Genomic DNA, 19,020 nt, shown 5'->3' with positions numbered 1-19,020 from the left:
AGGTTTATGGACAATGCGACACACCAACCACTCTGAGGAAACTACGCCGAATCGCCGTCGTGAAATGGGACAATCCGGACCAACAGTGCCTCGATGAACTAGTGGATGTATGTCACGACGAATACAGGCATGCATCAATGCAAGAGGACGTACCGGATGTGTACAGCGATCTGGACCACTCCTTCTGAAGGTCTCGCTGTATGGTGGTACAACATGCAATGTGTGGTTTTCATGTGCAATAGAAAGGGCGGAAATGTTTATGTTGATCTCTATTTTCTTTACAGGTTCCGGAACTCTCGGAATCGAGGTGAAGCAAAACTGTTTTTATGTGTGTATATTCTGTTTCAGCTGGCGAGTTGTTACTCTCTTGTGGCGCACTTACCTGAAGAAGGCCGGGCGTCTCTGGCCCGAAATATCGTGGCAGAATGTCGACGGGATCCAGCCGCACATCCTACAATTATTAGAAAAAGTTTCGAGATTTCTTTTTACCTCTGGCTTTGTTTAAAGAAATATTAGCATCACCGCTGGCTCTGTTTGAAAAAAAATATTACATCAGCTTGATACGTCCCCTTAGAACAATTATACTGACACACAATATTTTTTAGCGCAACGCAATCTGACTTTCAATAATCCCTACAAAAGAATGGCCCTGACTAACATTAACCTATACCTTTCACAAATCACTTACCTCACAAAAATCTTCGTTACTCGAACTACTGCAATACAGCGAGCGCCACTACTGCCAGCTAAATAAAAGATTCAAACTACGGAAGGCACTAACTACTGATAGGCATAGTTAGCAAATGAAAGATTTTAATAGAGAACAAACAATGTGTTTACCTTAATAGTCATAATATATATAGCAGTTCATGACATCCAGTCTTACAAATTTCAAAACTCCGCCATCTCTCTCCCCACATCCACCACTGCTGGCGGCTCACCTCCAACTGCGCAACGCTACGCGCTGTTCGCATCCAGCTGCCCAACACTACAATGGCAGACAACAATGCCAACTAGCCACAGACTGCACACAGCACAGCCAGTGATTTTCATACAGAGCGCTACGTAACGTTGCCAATAAGAAAACATAAATAGCCTACTAGCACAGCCAGTGATTTTCATACAGAACGCTACGTAACTTTGCCAATAAGAAAACATAAACAGCCTACTTACAAGCTAGCTCTGCAACCGAGAAAGCAAAAAAGGAGAGGACGTTTTTACTGTAGCCTTTCGCTCATGTGTTTTATTCTTTATAACTTCATAATTTCAAAGACTGTATGCCAGTCCACCCTGTCAAAGGATTTTTTCTTAATCTGTAAATGCTGTATACAGTATGAGGGTTTGCTTTTCTTAAACCTTACTTCGACTTACCTGCTAAAGCAAGTTACAGGGTCAGTAAAGCTTTCTCGCATTCGCCTATATCTATGAAACACGAACTGGTCGTCCCACAGTCGGCTTCCTTAAGGCAATTCAGTTCACTAGATTTCTGTTTCTGAACGTTTTGAAGTCTTTGTAGGAGCAAATTGCAGACTGGATCTCAACCGTGGTACATAAAAGCTTTTTTTATTATTATTATTATTTCGTTTCAGAAGCCGACAATGAGGTCATTAGAGACGGTGCACAAGCTCAGATTAGGGAAGGACGAGGAAGCAAATTGGCCGTGTCCTTTGAAAGGAAGCATGCCGGCATTTGCTTTAAGCGATTTTGGGAAATCATGGAAAACATAAAACTGGATGCTCGTACGGGGATTTGAACCGTCGTCCTCCCGAATGCGAGCCCAGTTGTGCTGAACGCAGAGGCCCCTCGCCCAGCATATTGCGTTCCAGGACAGTTAGGTGCCACATCAAGATAACGGTTTCTCTTTTCCTTCTTCTTTCTCCAAACGTTTGTCATTTTCTCAGAGAGAGATTTGTTCTCTCATCTGGTTATTTGCCTCTAGTTGTTTTTCTCTTTGTTTTATCTTCCTGAAAACGTCTGATTTGTTTTTACTTATAATCTGAATTTTTCTTTGTTCCTTTTCACTCTGCATTTCTTCTAAGTCCTTTCTTGTCTTGCCTCCGCACCAATTTTCTTTCGTCTGTTTACCTGTTTCGGAAAAATATGTGAATCCTCTTTGTTAATCTGTCTTCTATCATTGTCTCTACATCTGCAAAGAGTATAACACGTCTTTTCCTGATGTCATTATCTTAGGGCACAATGAGCATATTTCCTTATTTGGTCTCAGAAGCCAATTGTCAGAGTGTCATCTTCTTTCTCGATTGGACCTAACATTTTTCGCAAGATTCTTCTTTCTTTGTTTTCCAAATCTTGTAATGTCATTTTACATCCAGATAAAAGTAGTGTTTCCGATCCTCAGGTTTTATAATACTTCAGTTTAACATCTGTAGAAAACCATTTTTTACTATACCGAGTTCTCACTTTCATGTATGCTCTTCTTATTTTTTCAGTTGTGGTTTTTCACTGCTTCTTTTCCAGCTTTTATGTTTATATTTTCACATAGGTATTTAAAGTAAGAAGTAAAGTAAGGCAGTTTGGCATGAATCGCTGGGAGATTCTGTCCCCTAATTGGAAGCATTTTCCCCGTCCTTCGCGCTCGCAGGCACCTTTCCCTCGCGAAATATGAGAGCTGTGTGTATAGCCGCATATTCTAAGTGTAGGTAACATTAATGGCAGGATGTAGCGTCATGCCCGTGTTGGAAATGATGAAAGAAGGGAAAGGGTGAAACACGGTACTGACACATAGCCTACTCCTCTCCAGTAGCACTTCACGTCCCCATCCGACGAACGGATCACCATCAGCAGTGTCGCATACCCTCACGTCATAAGACGCCGCGGAGAAGTTTGCAATTTAATCCAGGACATTAGAGCAAATAATGGTGATCAGGGACTTTATGCCATCACCCCTCCCGTCCCCTGTGCTACAAAGCCAAAGGCAAAATGGTCAACAGAGCGCAGCGCACCCAGACGGTCACCCACCCAAGTACTGGCCACGACCGTCGGTGCTTAACTTCGCTAATCTGACGGGAATCGGTGTATCCAGTCGGCACGGCCATCTCCAATCTTTAAATCTCTCTCTTTTCTTGATGTTGTCATACTTGGTTTTTAAAGTTCTTGATGAGTTGCTTTCATTGGTCACGTATTCCGTGTTTTCAAGCTTGAGAAATTTAGCTTTTTATTTTCATTCCCTAAGATTGTGCCTATTAGCACCAGATAGGCAGTGAAGGCCTAACAATTTACTGCTTCTTTCGATCTACCAGCTTACTTGTCTTCCACTATTTTCCACTCTCTTACCACTTTTTCCAGAACAAAGTTCAATAATAGTGGCGACAGGTTTTCTTCTTGTCTGACACCTCATACAATTTGGAAGGGACTAGAACAGCGGTTCCGAACCTGGGGGTAATGACCCCCTTAAGGGGTAAAATGTAATTTTCTGAGGGTAAATACAATAGGGTTGAAATGCTTGTCGGTCATGGCACTAAATAATTTTAAAAGTCAATATTGTCACGTAGAAAAATAGAAGAATGTGTAATTAGATGAATGACGAACACTTACTCCACTTAACAAAGGTTATTCAGCATTTGCACATATAACAGCGCGGAGCGAAGTGCCTCCAGCCCGAACACATTCGGTATACATACAGCTACAGAACATTCCAGTACAATGGCTCTTGACATTTGTGGATACTTCTAGAATGTACTCGAACCGTATATAGAAATTAAAATGATACAATCTAGATGAGTTTTGAACTCACGACCCTCCACGCAACAGTTTAGTATTATAACCACCACACCGCAGAGCTATTCAGATTCTACTGCGACAATATTATCACTATTTCTTAATACTGATAACATAAGTTGCCAATAACTGCATTTGTTTCGAGTACTAGTATTCATGTGTGACACAATGTGGTATATATTACAGCTTGCGAAACGAAAGTATGAGCACCATCTTCCTCACACAGCCCACCCACTAGATACACACTTTGTGCCTTGCATCTACGACAGTAAAATTGAGACGTGTAGGTCACTTATCCTTAAGATACCTAATGAAAGTACCTTGTCCGAGTTGTAAGTAGTTCCCACAACGGACTATAAATTGCTTCTTTATCCCCTTCGTAAAAATAAAAGAACCAATAGATAGCACAGCACACCTGTCACTACAGTGCTGAGGCACAAAGCATGGCGCCGGCCGGAGTGACCGATCGGTTCTAGGCGCTACAGTCTGGAACCGCGCGACCGCTACGGTCGTAGGATCGAATCTTGCCTGGGGCATGGATGTGTGTGATGTCCTTAGGTTAGGTTAGGTTTATTAGGTTTAAGTAGTTCTAAGTTCTAGGGGACTGATGACCTCAGAAGTTAAGTCCCATAGTGCTCAGAGCCATTTGAACCACAAAGCATGGCAGCTTGACGCCTTCAAATTTCTGCCGGTTCGGAAGTAAGGAGTCCAGCAATTAAGTGATGTGCAAACAGCAGTCCTAAGTATAGTACACACATTTTCCTTTGTTTGGTTTTAAATGAGAGTGCAGAGAATAGCAAGTGTCGTTAGGAAGAGGGGTGGTGTAGAGCAAGTATGTTTTGTACCAAGTGTCAATCCTCAGTGTGGATAGTTAGTTTTCTTTTCTGAGAAGGAGTTACAGATAACATTCGTGATGCACTGAAAATTGCTTCATCATTCTTCAAAAAAAAAAAAAAAAGTTCTTAGAAACAAACAGCAACAATTGTATCACTGAATCATTAATTCTTGTTTTAATAAAGCGCCTATAAAAACTAAACGTAATTTATCTTCGGTCATTTTAAAAATGAAAGTGTTCGCCGGCCGGAGTGGCCGAGCGGTTCTAGGCGCTAGTCTGGAACCGCGCGACTGCTACGGTCGCAGGTTCGGATCCTGCCTCGGGCATGGATGTGTGTGGTGTACTTAGATTAGTTAGGTTTAAGTACTTCTAAGTTCTAGGGGACTGATGACCTCAGAAGTTAAGTCCCATAGTGCTCAGAGCCATTTCAACCATTCCTGAAAGAAAGTGTTCAAAGAAAATTCTTTTTCATTCTAAAGTTAGGCGGTAATGTTGATAATGGTCGGAGGAGCGGGGGGCGAGGGTTACTAACTAATATCTGGTTGCAGTGGGGGGGGGGGGGGGGGGTAATGGTCTCAAAAAGCTGGGGAACCACTGGAGTAGAAGTTGTTCGAAGAAACTTAACTTCAGATCCTATGTTTGTAAGAGTTTGTTTCATTATTTCCAAGAGTTTTTTTGTTTCTTGAAAAGTGTGCTCGTGCATGTCGGTAACGGCGGAGACGACCTGCGACACCCCGCGGCGGGGGTGGTCGGCCGGCCTCCACCTGATTGCCGGCGCCTGGTAGTTCGCCAGCATTCGTGACGTCACGCGGCGGTCGATAGCTGTGCGTGCGGCGGTGCCTGTGTGTGTGTGTCCCTGCCGGGAGCAACCCGTGCCGTGCCGACCCGACCCGACTAGACTCGCCAACAGTCTGTGCGCGGCTGCCGTGCAGGGAGGTCGCCGTGCAAGTGCCGAGTTCGCGTACGTGGCGCCTTACTACGGACGAAGCTCCGCGTATCTCTGTGGACACTTGTGCACCAGCCGCTGTGTCGTCGACGACGGAATCCGACAGGTATGGCGGCAGCGATTGTTTGTGACGCGAAAATGTGCAATTCGTACAAGTGGACAGTGTCAACCTCCGGGCGAAAATGTTGTTTTAAGACAGCCCTAGACTACGGTATCGTTTGCAGCGACATGCCCCCGACACTTTTAGTAATTCATTCGCCCAAAGATCAGATCACGCTGATGCGTTGTTTGTCAGCTCAGTATAAGGAAGATGTGATACATATGCAAAACACACGTGTTTAAGACAGCAGGACAGGAAAGGTGGTCGGTTGAAGGACACATCCCGGCATTTGCCTGAAGTGGTTTAGTAAAACCGGGGAAAGTCTAAATCACGATGCCTAGACAGAGCACGAACCTTCATTATCCCGAGTCTAAGACCTGTGTCTTAAGAAGTGCTTTACCTCAGCCAGATATACCTAACATAGTTCGTATACTTATAAATACATGGAACAGGTACTCCTTAGTTAAACGGGCGTATTAGAACACGTATTCGTGGGTTTGCTACGGTACTGCACTTCTGCTAGCTGTCATGTGGCTGTAGCAGGCGAAGAACCGGTTTGCTCATAAAAGGAGTAATCTGTTGCACGAGGCTTGCGGTCGGTAGGGAAATGTGAAACCCCTACACGGCTGGCAACGTCCAAACGAGAAGTGCATAGTATACCAATAGCAATTATTATAAATGTTACTGTGAATCGCTCATGAGGTAGTCGACGTCTTTGTTACGTAAGTAAGTAAATATCAAGCCAGCGTTATGTATAACCACGATAGAACCTCTAAAATCTTTGTTTTGCTGCTACTTTTGTCTACCATTCGGCAGTTTTTAGAATGTATACTAGGTGCCCATACGTTTAAAATGTCTCATGTCCATATAGTGCTGTGATAAGTTGACGTAGAGCGTAGCACATAATCTAGTCCATAGTTATGTTCTGGGCTATGTGATGTGCCACATCCCAGTTCCTCCTACCTTCACATAACCAAATAGACATACAATTTTAAATTCCTGTATGCCACATGCTCCGTGATAGTAATACTGAAGTAGGCTAGATAGTGACTTACTGTCGAAAGTAGGTGCAAAACGACAAAGATTTTAGAAGCTTCATCGAGGTTGCACATGACGCGGTCATTAATGAAACCTGCGGAGCACAACTTAAAGAAGACTTAATATTGCCCGTAAGAAGATTTAGAAATACGGAAGCGTCCGATCCTGCCCGTCTGCTTTGACCCATGACGTCACAAATATGGCGGAAACGACCATAAACCGCGATTCCAATATGGCACATATAAAGTCGTTACTTACACATTATGAGGACGAAAATACATCGAAAAACACACACACGTTCCACAAAGAGCCTAATGACACTAACGGGACAAGCGCGGGAAATAGGGATTTTTTGGGTGGGGACAAACTAAATATAAACAAATTTAGACACCCACCCCCATACAAAACCATGCAAAACGACGAAAGAAACCGACATCACAAAACTCCCCAAATACCACTAAACACAATATCATCTGGAATCGAACACTTCCCTTTACCTATATAGCTCAACAGCAGCTCCCGATCTCATAAACTGGGATCGAACACTTCCCTTGCCTATACAACTCAACAGCAGTTCCTGACCCCATAAATTGGGATTGAACACTTCCCTTGACCTATATTGCTCAAAAACATCTCCCGATACCAATAGCCACACATTGGGATCGAACACTTCCCTTGACCTGTTATCCTTGCATCTCCACATACAGCCGTCCCTGGTCCGAGATGCCTCATTTCTTCACGACATACTGAACACTTCAGGACTTCATCCAAAAATCCGAATAGTTGAAGAAATTTTTTTTAGAGACAACGCACTGTCCCCCATCATAGCCGACAACCGAAAACTGTTGATCCTGTCAGTCATATCCATACCTACCAAAGACATAAAGAAAGCAATTTACCAAAATTCACACACGACGCCACACTCGCAAACTAAACCAAAAACATCACCTAACACACCACCAGAGAGCACCACCGATCGCATCAAAAAGACATCTACAAACACGCCACTCTCACAAACTAAATTCCGCGCCGTCGTGACGTCACACACAACAGCCTTACGTCACGGGTCAAACCCGACGGGTGGGATCGGACGCTTCGGTCGACCCGAAGATTTCACACATCTGGCGATTTGTCGAAAGTCCAAACCGACAGCAGTCACGATCTTGGGAGTAACTCTCAGACTGACCAATAAACTATTTTGAGCAGCAAGTGAATTAAATTGTGTGGGGTTATGTTTCAACAATAAGTGCACCAGGAAGAAAGTCACTGCGCGCGCACACGTACGCACTGACACTGTCTTATAAGAGTTACTGCGTTAGTTTTGCCGTTAACGTACTGAAAAATAGCTTTTTTTGTCTACACTATCAAGTAAGCTTGACGTTGAGCATTTAATTCTGGGCGCTGTGGTAATTGCTGAGGAAACGGAATAAAAACTGTTCCTGTCTGCGAACAGTTAGTATGTTAGTGTCATCCTGTGATGGTAATATATTGCACCGACTCACACACACATTGCTAGCTGAAGGTCAGGAGATCTTCCTGTGCAATACTATAATACAGGCTTTCCCAAACTATTCTGCCGTAACAATGGCGTTATTTCTTCGAAATTTGATGAAAATAATTTTTTAAATTTTTGATTTCTGTATTATTAATGATGAAACTGAAGTAATAATGAAATAAAACAAGATTTTTATCATTTTTAATAAATTTTATTAACCTTCATAATAAACAAGGTGTTCCATCAAAGTACCAGGACTCGCAATGTTCCTTCAGGGTGTCTACGACCCGGGAGATCCGGGAAAAACCCGGGAATTTTTTCATCCGGGAAAAACCCGGGAATTTTTTAGAGTTCCGGGAATCTATTATTGTTTTAGATTTCAGTTAAATTTTTGTGATTTTGACTGGTAAGAATGAATACTCCAACAAAGGATATTACTGTATCCCGCTTCTGCAGAATAATACTGCACCAACAAAACATGAACGAGAGGAAAAATGAACGAAAATAAAATTTAAGTCGCAAAGGAAATGCGCCATATACAACAGCAAAACATAGTGCTCATACAAGCATCTGCCAACAGCAAAGTGTGTCATAGCTTTCGGAAGACTATGCATTGTTTCCTAACAACAAATTGCCTCCGATGAGCGTGACGTCAGAGCTGTTTACATTATATTCGTTTGAGCAGTTGCGGGCGGGCTCTTGTGCATGCGCAGTTGAGTAGCGTTTTAGTAGTACCTTCTCCCGCTTCTGGCTACGGATGTGTGGCTGGGCGCCACTACCTAATATTGCCCCTGTTCGGAAATGTAGATCCTGGGCTATGCACAGAGCAGTCTGAGCTGTAGTGGGGAGGAGGGTAGTCTCCACGTGACCCGTGTTTACGTTTAGTGATTTTGCTGTTTCCTCTTCATTTATTGCTCTCACATGAAATGAAAACAAAACGGATTTCTGTGACCGGGATCTATCAAATGAATTAAAATACGTTCACATGTTTACGGAAGGCTAAAATTTTCTCCACCTTTCTGACAGTCAAGCATTAATCGCCTTGAAGTTATTTTTGTCGGTTTGCTAAAGAGATTTGACTTTTATTAATCTTGAGCGATGAGGCAATCAATTTATTTGAAACGAAGTGTTTAATTTCACACTGTAGGTTAGTTTCAACTGTTCGCTGCATTTCAAGTGCACGTTTTCCATTTTCTAGCTCGCATGGCATTATGCCATAATAAAGAACCAAACATGAGACAATACAGTACTGGTACTCAAGAAAATTTACATCCAAATCTGGACATACGAATGTGCACTTTAAGCCGAATTATGCATTTCAGTATGGTTGACGAAATTCCTATACTCTTGAAGTATCCTCTGATGTCTTGTTTCTTTTGTGAAATAGCGCAAAATCTTTTAATGTTTTACACGTACGAACATACGAGCTTCCTGCGTCATCGTAGGTGCGCAAGAGCGGGGGCGCCTGTTATCTGGCGCTCTCTGGCAACTGCTGAAACGAATCAGTTTCTAACACGTCACGGGAAAATATTGCGAATGGTGGTTTGAAAAGCTTTACTTTTTGAAAGTAAATTTCCTTTTACACAAAATGAACTATGTGCGAGAATGTACGATGAATTTCTTAAATCAGAGAGCGTATGACTCTCAATTAAAAATCAACTCTTTGATGACGACCATCTAGAAGAATTTCGAGCCCAGGTCAGAAATTAACGTCATTATTAAAAATTTTACTGGCACATTTGTGTGATATATCAGAGTGTAACACGTGCAGAAAAGATCGTTATATGTGGAAGCTTAGCTTCTCTTCCTGCTTATTAATCTTCGAGACCACGATTATATGTGAAAGCTTTGTTTTTCTTGTAGCAACACTATGTATATTAATTTAAACCATTAACTTTTCCTATTTGTATTTTCGCGCTACTTAGGAGTGATCTTGCTATTGGCTGACTACATCACGTGTTGTATGCAGTCTTCGGCTGGCGAGATCACGTGACATCAGCTATGACTGGCTTACAAAAGCGCGTCGCAATCTCGATTTCAATGCTTTGGAAAGTAACATGGAATTCGAAGTTATACTATCATAACAGGAAACTATGTAGCGTACATGTTGCTGCACATCAAAGATCTTTCCAAAACGTGTTTTTTCTCCCCTTAGTTTCGTTTTCTAAAGTGCCGGGAAATTCTACGTCGCCATATAAAACCATAAACATTCAAAGTACTGATAAATTTTACAGTACCGAGGAAAAGTATATTATCACTTAACACGGGAAAATTGTATTTTCACCCGGGAGAAAGTGTATTTTTAACCGGGAAATCCGGGAAATATCCGGGAATTTTTTTTCCTCGTCCATGTATACACCTTGTCCTTCAGAGTGGAAGTTTGGGAGCCCCTGTACAATCAGTGAAATGTAACGAAACCTCCAGTCGTCGCCGAGAGTAACACACTGGGGGAACTGATCTCAAGCCTGCTAAACCGGTCTTACACGGTAGAAAGCACCTCCACGTCTGTTAGCTGACTGAGGTTCGCAGGGCACAGTATAATATTAGAAACAAGATGTGCAACGTCTTAAATCACAACTTCGTTTCGGCTGTTTACTTCAGTATTTCATGCAGCGGACGCATGCAACTTGTACTATATTTATGACCCCAGTTGTGTAACATGAAGCACGTGGTACGAAATGCAGATACTGTATCTACATATGAAATGCTATCTCAATGGCCGCCGTGGCTGACTAGATTTCCTGTAGAAGCTGCAGTTGTCGCTCACACGTCGAGGAAAGATGTCAGACCAATAGACGACACTAATTGAGTTTCTTGTAGCTCTGACCTTTACCAAATTATTTTCGTTGAGACTCTTCACGTATTTTGCTCTTGTATGTGGTCTTGATATGAAAGTATCCTGTCAATAACTGTTCCTTTGTGGTAGTGAAGTGACTACTTTTCACGATTTCTACTTTACTTGAAGCATCGTGCGTATTTTGCCTAGACTTGTTTTAGATTTCTTTCGTACTCGTTGCCCCAGCGACATACCGGTACTGATTAAGTGGATGACTTGCAATTTTTGAAGGGTTATTACCCCCTCCTCCTCCCTCCCCATTGTTGAAGTCTACATGTAAATGTTAAGACAATAGCGCATCACATTTTTTTTAAAAAAATTCTCTGTATTTCAGTTCGACTCTAGAATAAAAACCCACTGACGATGGCTTAATTGGCGACGAAAGTTGATTCGAGGAAATCATATTCTTATTCAGGGAAGCGTTCAAGGTGTTATTCCTGGATCGGACCCAAACTGATTACTGGTATACTTTATATTTAACTATGAAGATAGCGAAAGTGCAGTTAATTTCGATACTAAGTTCTGGTAGTCCAGTCCAGATTTGGATTTTTAAGGTACTGAACACGTATTAGTCAGTAGATGAAATGAAGCTGCAGCTGTCCAATTGAAATCGATAAAGTTCTGATTTATACCATCCACATTCTAGCTACAGCTTTACCTTTTGGGATAGTGAAGTAAGATGCTCATAAAATGACATACTTGAACAAATACAGCAACCAAGCATGTTTGCAAGCTTTATTTACGCCAATACATATTGTGGGCTTTCACACATCTTCAGTTGGCATAAATACGCTTGTATCCTCAGATAACATTGTTTTTGTCGACTGCGTTTTGGACGCTCTTTTTTCGCATTTATGTACATAGGCGGCACACTTTTGGATCCAGTGACGCAGCGCAGCATTCGCCATGGCGGCACCAGTATACGCAAAGGTGTGTGCGCCATGCGTTTGAGTCGGGAAACGAGGAGCTAAAAGTTAAAGAATAAAACAATTGTAGTATTCAGAATGCAGTCGTTAAAAACTCTACACTGACGATTGGTGACAGGCCGATAAACTTTTTGGCGTAAATGAAGCTACATAAAGAGGGTGGTTGAGATACTTCTTTAAGTAACTCATACTTTAGCTTCGGAGCTCAGTAGCCATTAACAAAACGAAAAGGTTTCTTTCATAGAGACCGCTACCAGCTAAACGATTTGTTGCCTTAAATTATTTAATGAAGCAGCACGTTTGGATGTGTAAACCTAATCTTCAGGCTATGATGGTAATGCAAAAGCATTTAACAAAAGTACTTACAGATACTGAAGTTGTTCTCGACAGTGTTGGCAGAGAAAGGGAAAGAAAACGTAATATGAAGGAATTTCACTTCGTTTGTTGGTCCGCTATTTGAAGAAAAAAGAAAATTAGTACTCACGTTTTCGTACGATATCTGGGAGCATGCTTCTTGTGATGCTATTTCTACTTGAGCTTGGTAACCACTGTTTATAAACAATACCAAGGAGCCATAGCAATGCAGAAGACTGAATTTGGATGATGGTTATCGATGATATAAAAGATTTTAGATTATATCGTTCTTTTATTTATTTTTTTAACAGCGGTTCAAATGGGCTGTTAATGCCGCACAAAATAAACGGTTTCTGAAATAACCAATTTTAGGTTTTTTATTCCTGTTACATACTGTAATAAACGTAGAAATCGAACAAAGATTGAAAAATTTTGACTCCTTCAGTTTCAAGATATATAGAATCAAAATATTAAATTAAATAGGCAAATAAAAAACTATCTGTCTACCATTGGCTGCTTTTCTCGAAAAGTGATGTGCTTGACTACTACAAAAAAAATCACCAGTATTCTGCTATTGATTCTAATTTCCTGAAACTCTGCTCAAAAATCATGTTGTAATTGGGGATGATACTACTATTTGGACGTAACAAACAGTCAAAGCTAAAGGGTGAAAACTGAGGCTGAAAGACTATTTTGGGTGTTAATTTGCTCGTTTTGAAGGGCCAAAAGCAGATACCGCATGTTGTGTAAACAGGACTTATATTATATCGCAGGTTTGTTGTGGCTACTCTCGTTTTTAATCTTTAAAGGCAAATGAAGCATTGTACATCACTGATACCGCACTTCGTAAAATAATTCCAGATTAGGGATGGTGCCATTCTGTAATACAGCGGATGTTTGACAACGGCAATGAGAAACTGCCATACAGACCAGGTGAAAGTCCTGCAAACTGCATGAACACGCGTACCATCTAATGAGCCACGACCCATGGTAGCAGGTACATTATAGTGTGAGCAGTGCTGTACCAAACCTTACGCCATTTGTTTGTTGCCCGTCTGTGTCGCAAATGTCATTAAGATAGCACTGATCGCTTTTCCCATTTCTTATAATAACGCGATATTTCAAAGCATTGTACAGTTTACTAACAAAACCTACCCGTTCTTTAAAAATAACTCTTTTACCCAGTAATTAGTAAAAAAAAAAAAACACTTGACATAACGGCAAACAAATACCGAAAAATATGGATTATTCAGAACTAAAGTACCGGTATCAGTTTTAACAAGTTGGTTTTTCCTATTCCTAAACTGAACACACAACAGCAAGAGAGCCGTTTAATACGAGAAGTAGTGAGCATTTAAAATTGCTTGTGTTGAATAGCAGACCAACAAACGTCGTGAATATTGCCTCTCATTAGGTTTTCCTTCTTTCGCCGCAGGATAACCGCATCACATGTAAAGATTATACAGAACAACTTTTATACCAATAGATGTGTGCTTTTGTTAAATGTTTTTGTATTGGCATTGTGCACTGAACACGTTTATGCCTCGAAACATGTTACTTCATAAAATAATGAAAGTGAACAAGCTTGTATTTCATAGTGATCTCCAAAAACCATTTTCGTGTGTTTGAAACAGTCGCTGTCGGTTAAGTCAATATAGCTTTAAATCGCCGTTAACAAGGTTAAGGTGACAGAAACATCCTTTGTGATAGTGCTGCAGTTACTGCGTAATTGTTTAGAATACACTTGTCCTAAAGACCAAAGGGAAAAAAAGGAATCTATTTCTTAAATGAGAAAATGTAGCTTGAAATAGCAGGTAACTTGGTTCGATGGGAAGAGATATTAGCGTGAAATTAGTGTTGTCAATAGCAGTAACCTCCCAGGTAGTTGGACTTATAAGGACATACCGCTGACGAGTGAGTGTGTTGGCGTTGGGGAGACTAGCGAGCTGACTCGGTTTCCGCGAACGCAGCTGTTGGCGGAACTGCTTTCAAGTCGTCGCTTCGGCCGGCCGTGACCGCGTGGGCAGGCCGGGAGAGAGGAGAGGAGGGAACAAAGGAACGTCTGCAGGCAGTCGCGCGTGCCGGCGCCACGACGAGCTGTCCAGCTCACGTTCCCAAGGCGTGCTGGCTGGGCAAGAGGACGCTGTTTTCCTTGTGTTTTCTTCCGTAGAAATTAGATTCAGTCCCGCCTTTCGACATCAAAGTATCTCCTTGCATCGGCGTGAATGCTTCTGCAGCCCGTGCATTTGATCGGCCTCGCGCAGGCAGCTGCAGTTACCAGCTGCTGCCCTGAGCTGTAACTGCTGCGAGGGGCTTGCGACGAGAACTGCGCATGCGTAGAAGCGCTGAGAATAGGACGCAGAGTCACATGGCAACTCAAAACCAAGTCGCGTCGCACTCCTCAGTACTGAGCGATGGAAGTGAAGTGACTGTTTGACGGACCGTCCGTTTTCCGTCAGCAAGCGGAAGGGCACGAGAGGCCGACTCGCCAGACGATCGTTTTCTCGTTCACTCTGTTTTTCAGTGGAATTGAATGTTTTCCAATAACTCTTCGGGTTTAAGTGGTTTCACAGATTGACACAAGACTGACGGTTAAATCAGTTATTATTATTATTATTATTATTATTATTATTATTATTATTATGTGCGATTGGACCCATACGGATCACGCAAAGCTTTTCCGATTCAATTTTTTAATTCTCCAAATTTCTCTCATTCTTTCCCCATGAATTCTCTTTCTTTCCTCTGTCCATTTTGTCCCCTGTCTCTTGCAAACTTCATTCTCGGGTTGTACTTTCCAACTATTGATTTTTTGCCTGTATACATTTCTGTTTATAACTTCTGAAGAATTTATTTGTGCATTTGCCAGATCTGTTTTGGTTTCTTGTATCCAGGGTATGGTTTTCAATTTTTCAATGTATATTAAAATTTTGTGGGAGAGTCTGGGTGTTGGGAGTCTGTGGATATGACCGTAAAATTTTAGTCTTCTTTCCGGATGTCTGCGGCGAGGTTAGATAATTTTTCTGTAGTTTTCCGAGACTGTAACCTGTATCCATGTTCCGTTCTTTTTGGGCCAAGAATCTTTCTGATAATTTTGCGTTCCTCCTTCAGGATGCCTTCCAGGTCGCCTTTTCTATGGAGTGTGAGTGTTTCGCTGGCATATAGTGCTTCGGGCTTGATTACTGTATTGTAGTGTCGTATTTTTGAGTGAATGTAGATGTTGTGGGTTTTCCAGTATGCTCTTTTCAGTTTTTGCAGTCGAACTTTTTGTGCAGTTTTCTCTCCCCCTGTGGGTTCTAGGACCTCGCCTAAGTATTTAAAGAATGGAACTCTCTCAATTTGTCCATATTTTGTAGTCAGTTTTTGAGTTTCAAATTTTGAGCAGATGAATTTGGTTTTTTGGAAGGAAATTTGTAGCCCAACTTTTTCGGCGCATTCTTTGAGAATGTCTATCTGTTTAATTGCTGTGGTCTCGTTTTCTGCTAGAATGCGGCTGTATTAAATCAGTTATATGAATGCTTTCAATCTTCGGGTTTCAGTGATTGCACTTCATACTTTTTCGGTTATACAGGGTGGTCAAATGCTCGTGACTGGGCCAAATATCTCACGAAGTAAGCGTCAAACGAAAAAAACTACAAAGAACGAAACTCGTCTAGCTTGAAGGGGGAAACCAGATTGCGCTATGGTTGGCCCACTAGATGGCGCTGCCATAGATCAAAGAGATATAAACTGCGTTTATTAAATAGGAACCCCCATTTTTATCATATGTTCGTGTAGTACGTAAAGAAATATGAATGTTTCAGTTGGACTACTTTTTTCGCTTTGTGATAAATGGCGCTGTAATAGTCACAAACATATGGCTCACAATTTTAGACGAACAGGTGGTAACAGGTAGGTTTTTTAAATTAAAATACAGAACGTAGGTGCGTTTGAATATTTTGTTTCGGTTGTTCCAATGTGATACATCTACCTTTGTGAACTTATCATTTCTGAGAACGCATGCTGTTACAGCGTGATTACCTGTAAATACCACATTAATACAATAAATGCTCAAAATGATGTCCGTCAACCTCAATGCATTTGGCATTTCGTGTGACGACATTCCTCTCAACAGCGAGTAGTCCGCCTTCCGTAATGTTCGCACATGCATTGACTATGCGCTGAAGCATGTTGTCAGGCGCTGTCGGTGGATCACGATAGCAAATATCGTCCAACTTTCCCCACAGAAAGAAATCCGGGAACATCAGATCCGGTGAACGTGCGGGCCATGGTATGGTGCTTCGACGACCAGTCCACCTGTCATGAAATATGCTATTCAATACCGCTTCAACCGCATACGAGCTATGTGCCGGACATCGCTATTCTGTCATACAGCGAAACATCTTGTAGTAACATTAGTAGAACATTACGTAGGAAATCAGCATTCATTGCACCATTTAGATTGCCGTCGATAAAATGGGGGCCAATTATCCTTCCTGTCATAATGCCGCACCATACATTAGCCCGTCAAGGTCGCTGATGTTCCACTTGTCGCAGCCATCGTGGATTTTCCGTTGCCAAATAGTGCATATTATGCCGGTTTCCATTACCGCTGTTGGTGAATGACGCTTCGTCGCTAAATAGAACACCGCGTGCAAAAAATCTGTCATCGTCCCGTAATTTCTCTTGTGCCCAGTGGCAGAACTGTGCACAACGTTCAAAGTCGTCGCCATGCAATTCCTGGTGCATAGAAATATGGTACTGGTGCAATCGAATGGTGTGCGAATTAGCCGCGACAGCAGCTAAAACACCTACTTGGGCACCATCATTTGTTGCAGGTCGTGGTTGACGTTTCAGATGTGGCTGAACACTTGTTGTTTCCTTAAATAACGTAACTATGCGGCAAACGGTCCGGTCACTTGGACGATGTCGTCCAGGATACCGAGCAGCATACATAGCACACGCCCGCTGGGCATTTTGATCACAATAGCCATACATCAACACGACATCGACCTTTTCCGCAATTGGTAAACGGTCCATTTTAACACGGGTAATGTATCACGAAGCAAATACCGTCCGCACAGGCGGAATGTTACGTGATACCACGTACTTATACGTTTGTGACTACTACGGCGCCATCTATCACAAAGCGAAAAAAGTGGTCCAACTAAAACGTGCATATTTCTTTGCGTACTACACGAATATGTAATAAAAATGGGGGTTCCTATTAAAAAAAAAAAAACGCAGTTGATATCCGTTTGAGCTAGCAGCGCAATCTAGCGGGCCAACCATAGCGCCATCTGGTTTCCGCCTTAAAGCTAGACGAGTTTCGTTCTTTGTAGTTTTTTCGTTTGACGCTTATTTCGTGAGATATTTGGCCCGGTCACAATCAAAGGACCAGCCTGTACGTGGGGGCGTTCAATACGTACTGCAACACCTTTTTTCTGGAAGCGTGATTGTTTTATTCAGGATTCCAATACACGATATTATTCCCCGATCTTTCGGCTATAAAAACCTATTTTTCAACATAAGCTCCGTTCAGCGCAACGGCCTTACGCCACGTTACTGGTCGCTCTAGAATGGTCGGAGCCCACGTCTTCTGCATCAGTAACCTCCCTCGTAACATTTCCAGCAATTCCGCGTAGATGGTTCTCCGGTGCTCTTTGAGTGGCGTAACTGGTGGCAAACTGTCAGCACTACCAACAGACATATCCAGCTGTGTAGCGAAATATTTGATCGTGATCGATCACCTCGAATGAGTGTCCGCACGTTCCAACTTTGTACGAGTCACAGCTGTGTGCGGCCGGCCTGCACACGGGAGCTGCCAGGTCTCCGTAGATATTCTGCAAGCGCCTATTAATATCTGCGATACTGTGGTTGTCCGTCAAAAGAGGCCGCTGTGGCCGAGCGTTTCTAGGCGCTTCAGTCCGGAACCACGCTGCTGCGCCGGTCGCAGGTTCGAATCCTGCCTCGGGCATGGATGTGTGTGATGTCCTTAGGTTGGTTAGGTTTAAGTAGCTCTAAGTCTAGGGGACTGATTACCTCAGATGTAATGTTCCATAGTGCTTCAAAATTTAAACTTCATCTAAATTTTTGCTAAACGCTTTGGGAAAGTTGCCGTAAAGAAAAGATGCATAGCAAACAAAGATAACCAAGAAAAAGAAAACAAAATGAGACAAAAACAAACCACGATCAACTATGACCCGCCTCCACGTGGCGGGACACTGGAAAAGGTGCGGTCGGGTGCGGGAACTGGTGAGGAGGTTCAGCCATATCAGCTCCCATATACCGATCGCAGCGGCTAAGTGGTCAGTAAAGACCCACCTCAAGCAATTAGGTGGTGAGTCGTAAAATCAAGGCGGCAAGTGAAAAAAAAGTGTTTAGAGCCATTTGAAGCATTTGAGCCGCCAAAAGAAACTAAATGACAGCTCTCGGCTTGGAACGCACCTTCGTTACACAGAGACAATTTTGAAGGCTATGTATAGCGCCTCCACTTACATCGGAGCTTCATGAAACTGTATATGCTGAAGCGGGAATATTCCACGAAGTTCCACAACAAATGTCACCTGCAATTGGCCGGAAAAAAGTGTTGCATTATTTATTGAACGCCCCTCGTACATGAATCATGACTAAGGTCGCTAGCTTTTTTAAGACACAAATATCCTATCTTATTTCAAGGAGAAGCAGAACGTAACTCTCAAAATTTATGTATTTATTCACTTAAATAAAATTTGTTTCGTAGTTCTGGCATTAAATATGAATTTTTCGTTACTTTT

At 42.3% G+C, this 19,020-nt stretch overlaps 1 protein-coding gene across 3 annotated transcripts in view; it reads left to right on the top strand.

The window, feature by feature from the left end:
* Window positions 1–5,493: 5,493 nt before the first annotated feature.
* The window catches only part of LOC124596597 (probable multidrug resistance-associated protein lethal(2)03659), a 261,248-nt gene continuing 247,721 nt past the window's right edge, over window positions 5,494–19,020 (top strand). For all 3 annotated transcript variants that reach the window (XR_006978324.1, XM_047135794.1, XM_047135793.1), the window contains exon 1: window positions 5,494–5,622. The gene's annotated coding sequence lies outside the window, so the exon portion shown is untranslated. The remainder of the gene's footprint in view (window positions 5,623–19,020) is intronic.

Source organism: Schistocerca americana, chromosome 2 (assembly GCF_021461395.2).
Source record: "Schistocerca americana isolate TAMUIC-IGC-003095 chromosome 2, iqSchAmer2.1, whole genome shotgun sequence".
Classification (NCBI taxonomy): domain Eukaryota; kingdom Metazoa; phylum Arthropoda; class Insecta; order Orthoptera; family Acrididae; genus Schistocerca; species Schistocerca americana.
This window is presented reverse-complemented; position numbering and strand designations above follow the sequence as displayed.